This window comes from Adiantum capillus-veneris, chromosome 10 (genome assembly GCF_014529385.1).
Source record: "Adiantum capillus-veneris isolate H3 chromosome 10, ASM1452938v2, whole genome shotgun sequence".
Lineage (NCBI taxonomy): Eukaryota > Viridiplantae > Streptophyta > Polypodiopsida > Polypodiales > Pteridaceae > Adiantum > Adiantum capillus-veneris.
Window position 1 is genome coordinate 84822293 of NC_140940.1, and position 9356 is coordinate 84831648.

General features: G+C 38.3%; 1 pseudogene; it reads left to right on the forward strand.

Annotated features, from left to right (window-relative positions):
• Positions 1–7894, forward strand: part of LOC147449170 (uncharacterized) — a 44644-nt pseudogene extending 36750 nt beyond the window's left edge.
• Positions 7895–9356: the final 1462 nt, after the last annotated feature.

A 9356-nucleotide genomic window follows, 5' to 3' on the forward strand; every position in this document is an offset into this window, starting at 1 on the left:
TCATTATACATTTAGAGTTTTATTAAAGTAAACTAATTGTAATAGATCACCTGAAAAGCGCTTTGACGCTAGTGTCACTCCATCCAAACTTTGCCTGCATGTTGAGAAGAACCAGGAGTGCTTTCAATCTAGACATACGTGCTCCATTATACAATGGTGTATCGGCTTCACTTTTCATATCATCATAGATAAGCCTTTCTGAATCCATGATCGTCTCGATCATTTCATCAATCTCGGGCTCAAACATTGCCTCGTTGGGAATGTGCTCTGCATGATCATCCCCCGAGATGTCAGAGGCTACATCTTGTGGCCTCACATATGCTGCTTGACCAAAGAGCCTGGGAACACGTCTATTGGGTCGCAAGATTGCTGCTTGTTGGACAGCGTCAAAGTCCGACGATTTATAATTGGCAACAACTCGATCTATAATAGATGGATCGAACTCGCCAAATTCGCGAACGTGCTACAAAGAAACACGTCTTGTCCGTCGCACAGCATGCTTGCATTGATTACAAGGACATAAGACCCTCGTTGAGAGATAGGTGTTTCGATTGGACGGTCCCACATCCTCGTCACTACTCATAATGAGGATAAAAATCTTATAACCTGGACAACAAATTTAATATTCTATTGGCATTCTTCGTCTTATCTCTCTCTCTCTCTCTCTCTCTCTCTCTCTCTCTCTCTACCTCACATTCTCTAGTCATGTCCAATCCCCGCACACCTCGGTCTAGAGGTGCACGGAGATCAGAACCACCAGGTTATAATCTCTTCTTTATTGGTCAATACCTATATTTGTGGGTACAAGAAATCTACAGACCCACATCTACATGATACTGCATGTAGTGGACAAAACCCCTTTGCCTCTTTTCTAGCTGTAGCACTTCACAGCATCTTAACATCTTTTCACAGTAGATCTTTTCACTATTCCTCTAACTCTAAACCCTAAACCGTAAGTAATTCTTGCGTGGACTCGATCTAACGTAAATAAGCGTAAATCTAACTAAAAATAAACCTAAATCTAATTTAACATAAGTCTACATCTAACATAATCTTTAACGTCTTTTGGGATAGTTTCTTACGACGTTAAAACTCTCTTCTTCTTGTGTGTGTGTGTGTGTGTGTGTGTGTGTGTGTGTGTGGGTAAACCTAAATAAACCTAAGTCTAATCTAATATAACATAAATCTAAATCTAACGTAAATTATGTTATATTAGCAACAAAGAACTAAACTAACAGGGATTATAAGAACCTTAAAACTGATTTAACACATAATTTTTCACATAACTCGGCAAGAGTTGGCATTCTCATCACTAAAGATGTGAGAGTTAACTTCCGGCGGTGACACTGCCTCATCTCCATCCACATCTGACGACAGCAGTTGGCCCTTTGGACCGTTCTTGCTCTTGTTACTAACTTTGAAGTTGCTGTTGAATGACTAGAGGTTGTCTAGATGGTCATTATCGGGGATGTAGTGACTCTTGCCGCCCTGAAGATCCACCTTCTTCCCTATCTTCTGAGGACATTTCACCAGTACTTTTGGATCGACGGAGCCCACCATGAGTGAAGGCAGCAATACCCTATATTCCATTGAGGGCTTTCTTCACCCGCTTCATGCAAGCATCGTAGTCTATGGAGACCTAAATCTAATCTAATATAACGTAAATCTAAATCTAGCGTAAATAAACGTAAATCTAACTAAAAATAAACCTAAATCTAATCTAATTTAACTTAAATAAACCTAAATCTAATTTAACGTAAGTCTACATCTAACCTAATCTTTAACGTCTTTTAGGATAGTTTCCTACGACGTTATAACTCTCTTCTTCTTGTGTGTGTGCGCGTGTGTGGATGTGTGTGCCAATAAAAAGAGATAAATGGTATAACCTTTCTATCACCCATGCCAAGTATGATAGATTGGTTATGCCATTTCCCTCTTGAATAATAGGTCTTGAGTTCAACTCCTCGTCGGCTAGATCTTTAGGTCTTTTAATTTTAATTAGTTTCCTACGACGTTAAATAAGTTTCTCTCTCTTTCTCTCTCAATGTGTGTGCATTTTTTTGTTTATGCATGTTTTCTCTCTCTTTTCCTCTCTCAATGTGTGCGTTTTTTGTTTATGCATGTTCTCTCTCTCTCTTTTCCTCTCTCAATGTGTGCGTTTTTTGTTTATGCATGCTCTCTCTCTCTCTTTTCCTCTCTCAATGTGTGTGTGCATTCTTTGTTTATGTATGTGTGTGTGCGTTTTTGTTTATGTTTGTACTCTTTCTCTCTCTCTCTCTCTCTCTCTCTCTCTCTCTCTCTCTCTCTCTCTTTCTCTCTCAAAAACACTGTGTGTGTGTGTGTGAGAGAGAGAGAGAGAGAGAGGGAGAGAGAAAGAGGGGAAGGGAACATGAGAGTGAGGAGAGGGAAGGAGCATACCTGGCTCTCCTTCCTCTCCTCGTGTGTGTGTGTGTGTGTGTGTGTGTGTGTGGAGAAGAAAGAGAGAGAGAGAGAGAGAGAGAGAGAGAGAGAGAGAGAGAGAGAGAGAGAGAGAGAGGGAGAGCGTTACCTACTCCTTGCTTGAGGGCGCCGAAAAACTCAGATCTGAGATCTGAGTTTTTGGGCGCTCTCTGTTATTTTTTTCAGCCCAGCTGGCGTCGCTTTGAGCGTCGCAAATTTTTTTTTTTTGAGCGTCGCTATGTGAGCGTCGCTAATATGAATAGCCTCTTGTAGTGTACGGATTAAGAGATATGTTAAGCTCTCTCCGAGAGCGGAATTACCTACGCAAGCACGACTGATGCTGATCTTTATCCAGGGAATGAGAGATGCGGGCCTTCAGAAGGATCTTCATATGATAAGGAGGATGACGCTAAACGAGTTGATCAAAGAAGCTCTTTATCTAGTGGATAACTGGGAGGCATACAAAGAAACGGACTTAAAGAGTCAAGGAGATGACACATCCTCTCAGCATAGTGTTTCACAGATAAGTGAGTCCATTGCCAAGCCAACGACACCTATTGATCAAGAAAAGCTTATCGACGACTTGGTCAAGAGGTTGATTTCTCTTGTAAGGTCTTATTCGGGAGAGCCGAAGTGGTGTGAAATTGAGAGAAAATGGACAAACCATATGGGGAAAGAGTGCTATTATAGCATGGAAAATGCTAGGGAGAGGTAAGTACAACCTGTTCCAGAAGCACCTACTCCACCTAGATACATTACAGGGAATGCGCCAAGAGCAGTAGGAGTTTTAAGGCCACAGCTTGTCTTAGGACAACAACCTCTGCTGCCAGGTGCTAGAATGACGATAGACATGAGATACATGCCAATGATGGAAGCATCAAATAAAGCAACACCAGTACCAACTACAATGTGGTATAGCAACCAAAGTGAGTACTACCCTTCGGAGCAACAAAAGGTGAGAGAAACACATGGAGTGGTGAGGCCGGTACAGCCTCCACCTCCCGGGTTTCAGTCGAAAGAAAGAAGGTATGAAATGGATGGAAGGACATTGCGATTCATTGCAAATAGCGGCTTATCTAGGTCAAAGCTTGCTTATAGCTAAGAGGAAATGCTAAAAGAATCTCCTCAACCAGAGACAGATTGTCACAAAAGTCGTGACAACCACTTGGTGAAACAATGTCCTCATACGGAGATCACTGAAGTAAATGCCTATTGTCTTGAGTGTGGCATTACTTACTTGATCCCCGATTGCCCGAAAAACCCAAACCAAATCAAGAAAAGCACGACAAATGTAGTAGAAATTGTTCAGCTACCTAGTAGCGTAGAAAATGAAAATGTCGTACCAATTCAAGTGGTTACGAGAGCACAAGCTCAAAAAAAATCTGATGAGAATCCAGAGACAAAGAACACGGAAAGTGACATGAGTCGAAAGACAGATGATGGACCAAAGAAAGATGCACCTAGTCAGAAAACCAAGAGCAAACGAAATAGTTGGAAAGCTAGAAAGACTAGGATGAAAGCACGCAGGGAACGAGAGCAAAAATCCCTAGCTGAGAAGCTTACCGAAGCTGAGGAGAAGATAAAACAACATGAGTAAAAGGAGGCACCTTCTCTTACACAGATGGTTAAACCTCTAGAAGAACCATCCACGGATGAGAAGGATCCTTACCCTTTGGATGTGCTAGTTTAGGAGGATCTGTGTTGGCAGAGAAGGTTAATGAGGCATTAGATGCCCTCTTGAAAGCCTATGATGCGAGGCTCAAAAACAACCAAACCCAAGAACACAGGTGGATGACATATCCCTATACCGAACTAGAAAATCAAAGGTTTGAAATGTGCAAGAAAATGATTCAAACAGCCCAAGAGCTTTACTAGAACCACCAGTTGCAAAACCTGAGGATGTGATCCGTGTCATGCCTACACAAGTAATCCCACCAAAACTAAAGAGTCAGATTCTAGTCAAGAGCACAGACCAAACCTCAAAGACCCAGCATTAGAACCAAGGATGGCATTTAATACCATGGATAACCCTTCCGAGGGATTTCACCAAGCTATACCTGAGGATTGTAAAGAGGTAGATGGTCTTGACGAATTGTGGAAACAAGTCAGAGAGGCCAATGAATCCAATGACCTAATAAGATGAGTAGACAAGTGAACGAGGAGTGTTTCTACCACCAATAGAGGAATTTGAGACTGGATCTCAAATGAATCTAGACGTGCAATCGTGTTGGGGTGACAAAGGATCCGTAAAATCTATGGATAGTCAACCCCATTCGCTAAGAACACTAGCGTCTTACATGAGAGAGTACGAGACCAAGTCAGATGTGGTTGCAGTCCCATCAAAGAGACTGTCTCCCAACAAGGCCATCTATTCAAAGGGGCTAGTAGATATTCTATCTACCCCAATTACCTGTACAATAATGTTAGCCGAGTTGCTCAGAATTAGACAAAACATGTGGGCTAATGTGGGTAAATGTCTAGAGAAATTTGGTGTAAAAACCCCAATGACTCAAATCGAGGAAGGCATCAAAGATCTTGAAATGCCTCAACTAAATACTAGGCCAGTGCCATTAAACAAGGTAGGTGAGTATTACGAGGGAGAAGATGGAAACACCACCCTTCCTATGGAATTCAATGGTGTAAAAACCATGGCAATCCTTGACAGTGGAGCTGGTGTGGCCATTGCAACCAAAGACGTTTGGAAAAAATGGGGAAAACCTGCCTTGATATCCACACGAATGACCGTCCAGCTTGCAGACGGCGGACACAAGGAAAAGCCCCTAGGACTGCTAGAAAATTTCAATCATCCTCAATGTCACATGAGGAGGACAAAGAAAAAAATCATTGCTCAAGTGACACCACCCTTCAACCTATGCCAGGATCCAAGACTCCAATCTTTGCAATGACCACAAAGGAGAAAACCTTTCTTCGTGACAATTTCTTTTTGGACCATCGTGCATATAATAGAAACTTGGAGCGAGTTCGCAGGTGGGCTAAGCAAGGACTTGGTTTATTTTCACCTAAAAAGTTCATGTATGCAGACTTGGCTAAGGACAAGAAAACGAGAGAGACAGTTGATAAGTTCATCCATCAAAAAAGAAAGACATTGTCTCCTTTGTGTAACAAGAAAGAACTAGCAAATAGTGACTACATGAGAGAGCGACAAATTTTTCTCAAACTAAATCAGCATAGAGAGTATATGAGCCTCAAAGCAGGGCCAATCTTTCCAAGCACTAGTAAAGGCAATCATATGTCAAATAAGGAGCTCCACCAGGCGATATCAAGAGAAATCTCTAAAGGTGACAAATTGGATGCAATAATGGTCGATTTGGATAGAAAAGATGCAAGCCAAGGAAATGATAGTGGAGCCTTGCATACACCAACCGTGCATGATGTTTGCTATGTTCCATCAAGCGTACTACAAGAGAAGATGACTATCATGGGATCATCCAATATCATATCAGAGGAGAATATCCAATGTAGATGTGGATTGTATCTTCAAGGTATGCCACAACAATGTTGCTTTATTCCATTTCTTGATGCAAACATGAAGCAAGTTTGCATAGGAGTAGTTCTTTCAAAGTTAAGTGGTGGAAATAAGTATGATCAATGGAGGGTTCAAATTGAATCAATCAATCATGATGCCATTGGGCTTTATATTCCCGGAAGCCCCGTACAAGTATCATCATTGTAAATTGTGAGTAATGATTGAGTTTATGTTGCATCATTTGATATGGTTATTTTTGGATTGATTAGTAACTCACCTTGGTATATTTGAATCTAGGGACAAGTGATAGAAGTTCCAGTTGTGTATCTAAGTATGAATGAGAATAAGTATGAATTCCAAAGAGATGGTAAGAATGTTTTCTTATACTTTTGATTTTTTACTTTTTTGTGCCATTTTAACTCTTTAGGTACAGCCTTGCAAGGATGCAAGTCTTTCCTCATTTTTACAAGAAATGTCTAGCGTCAATTCAACTATAGAAGGGAAGAAAGGTATTTGTGAAGTTAAATTGGAGGTTGGTCAATTACATAACATTTAAACATCTTCTTAGAGGAGTTTCTTATGTGTTAATTTTGTTCTCTCAAGGAAAACTCCACTCCAAACAGGGCCTTCACTTACTTGGAACCAACAAATTTTTCTCTGAATATGATTTGGGACATTCAAGACAGGTATTTGTAGAGTGTGTTCTTGAACTTATATATCTCCATGAATATTGGAGTAATTTATCCACATGTTTTCATAGCTCACAAATATTTTGCATGGATCATCCTCACATATGAAATTGACCTCCTCTTTCGCAAAAGATGATACTTGGTCCTCAAAGATGCTTAACCAGGTTTGTATAACTAGCATGTGGGCACTAAGATGTTCTTCACTTGTACCGAGTTTTGTTTTCAATAAAAGTTTTTCTTCAAAGGTGAATGGCCAAGGCACTGGGACTCCAAACAAGCAAGTCAAAGAGGTACTTTAAAGTTATTGGAAATTCAAATACAATGTCACATTGTAGTATATTCTACTTACACAAAATAAGTATACTTTAGCAGATCGATGTTGTGAGAAGCAGCTCACCTTTGAGTGCAGGATTTTGCATTGATTTGGAAAACACCGCCAATGAAAACAAAACAGTAACAAACCATTTTTGTGCAAGTAAACACATATGCCTTTCTAAGTTTGAAAGTTTATTTATTTTTTATTGTAGCATATATGGAAAATGTTTGACTTGACCAAGCCCTCTGAAGACCATTCTAGCTATTTAATGGAAGTTTATGTGCAGGTTGCAAAGCATCCCTTGGAAAATGATGAGGAGAGTGATACATAGCCATTTGAAATGGTACATTTACCACACTTCAAGTATTTAAATGTCCATATGTTTGTTTCAACTTGAGTATGTCTTTCATGATGATGATAACCCCATTATCAATGCACAATCTAAGAAGCAAAAAGTTGTTTGTGTGAGTAAACTATTGGTGAGTGTCACAAAATCATTGACATGAATACTTTAATGCTATAGTTGTGTGGTAGTTCATTGAAGTTTTTGCTTTGATCATATTGTTAGGGAAAAAAACAAAACAAAGAAGAGCATTCCCTTGAAAAAGAGAGTATATTTATACCACTAACTCTTTAATAAATACATGTATTCAGCTTACATCTTACATATTAACATGTTTTGATAGGTTCTTAAGGATATTTCCAACAAGCAACCATGTAGTACAGCTACTATAAAGACAAATGGAACTTCAAAGAGGGAGAGAAAAGTCCCTGCAAGATACAAAGAGAACTCTTCTAAAGTATATTACTATTAACTTGTTTATATTTATTCCTTTGAGCTCATTGACAAACTTATGGGACTTATTGATTTTGTAGATTCCAATTACTCGAAAGATGAACGTGAATCTTTCTCGCCAAGGAATCAAAACACTAACTCATGTATGTGAATTCATGTATACCTAACCTTGGGCCTTTTGTAAATGTCAAAGCACGTATACTTTAAGTTTTTTTTGAGCTAAAGATTTACTTGATATGTGGTTGATTGCTGGTTTTAATAGATCAATAACATAAAGCAATCAACGAAGGAAGCCATTGCTTTGACGCTTATGGGATAGGACAATGTAGAATTGATGTACAAATGACTTGATGACTTTTTGAAAGAAATTCAAGAGAAAACTCCTAAGGGATTCTTTGACTTTAAGAAATCGCACGAAGGACTCTAGACATTGGATGTTTTGGTGAGTTGGGCATTCCAATGCAAGAAAGTGAGGCTCACTACGAACAAACGAGAAGACATTGATCAAGATGAAGTTGAAGTAATGTAGATCTAGCTTCACTAGCAAACTCTTATTGGGATGATACTTGCATTTTTGGGATGTTACTCTCTTTTTTGAGTTTTTGTTATTTAAATATGTATGCAACAAGTATGTTCCTTGTAGTAGGAAAGCCACTGTTTGTGAGACATGTCTCAAGAAGATTTTGTGATTGTTTATAGTTTTACCACTTGATCTCATATTTTATGAAGATGAATCAAATATAACTAATCTGTAATAAATACGGGCAAAAAACATGTCATATGTACATGTGATAGAAGTATTGTGCAACACCATGTATGCTCTTGATCTTTTCAAAGCTCTTCTTTGCTCAATCTAGAAGACTAAGCATTATGTATACGAAGTTCATAACTTGAACTATCCCAAATTATATGCATGTATTAATCACAATATCCAAATTTTGAAACAAACTAAGAGAATATTTTTATTGTATTTAATAGAATATTTTCATCATGAATTTCTTCTATTTGGAGCAAGAATTCACTAGTAAATATTTTCATAGAAGATTCCTCTTTTTCACCATGGTAAAATGTATCAATAAAAAAAAAAGCGTTGACATACTCATGGTGCCGTGACTGATTATATCCCAATTCTAATGAAAAAGACAAATATGTCAAAAATGAGTTTTAACACCACTTTTTAAAAAATGAAAAATTGTTTTTAGTAGCAAATTAACATGCATCAAATCTTTATGGGCACCGAGTGCAAACATGGTAAGAAATATTATAGATATGAAAAATTTACATTATAATTAGAGAAACATTATGGTAAAGAGTGAATAATAAACATGGAAAATATATTTTGGCTACCAAATTTATGGCATAAAACATATGCATGTAAAAAGATAGCAACTATTAATATTTATAGCATGCAATATTTCTAAGTGGAAAAAATTTTCATAAAGAAATGAGTCATTTTCCATGGACACAAGCGTAAGAATGGTGACAGTATGAAAGATTCATATTATAATTAAAGGCTAGATAGTGAATAATCCTCATGGGAAAATTCTTTTGGGTGCAAATATTCTATGCAGGTATAAAAAATTAGAGGCTAAATAATGAATAATCCTCATGGGTGCAAGTATTCTATGG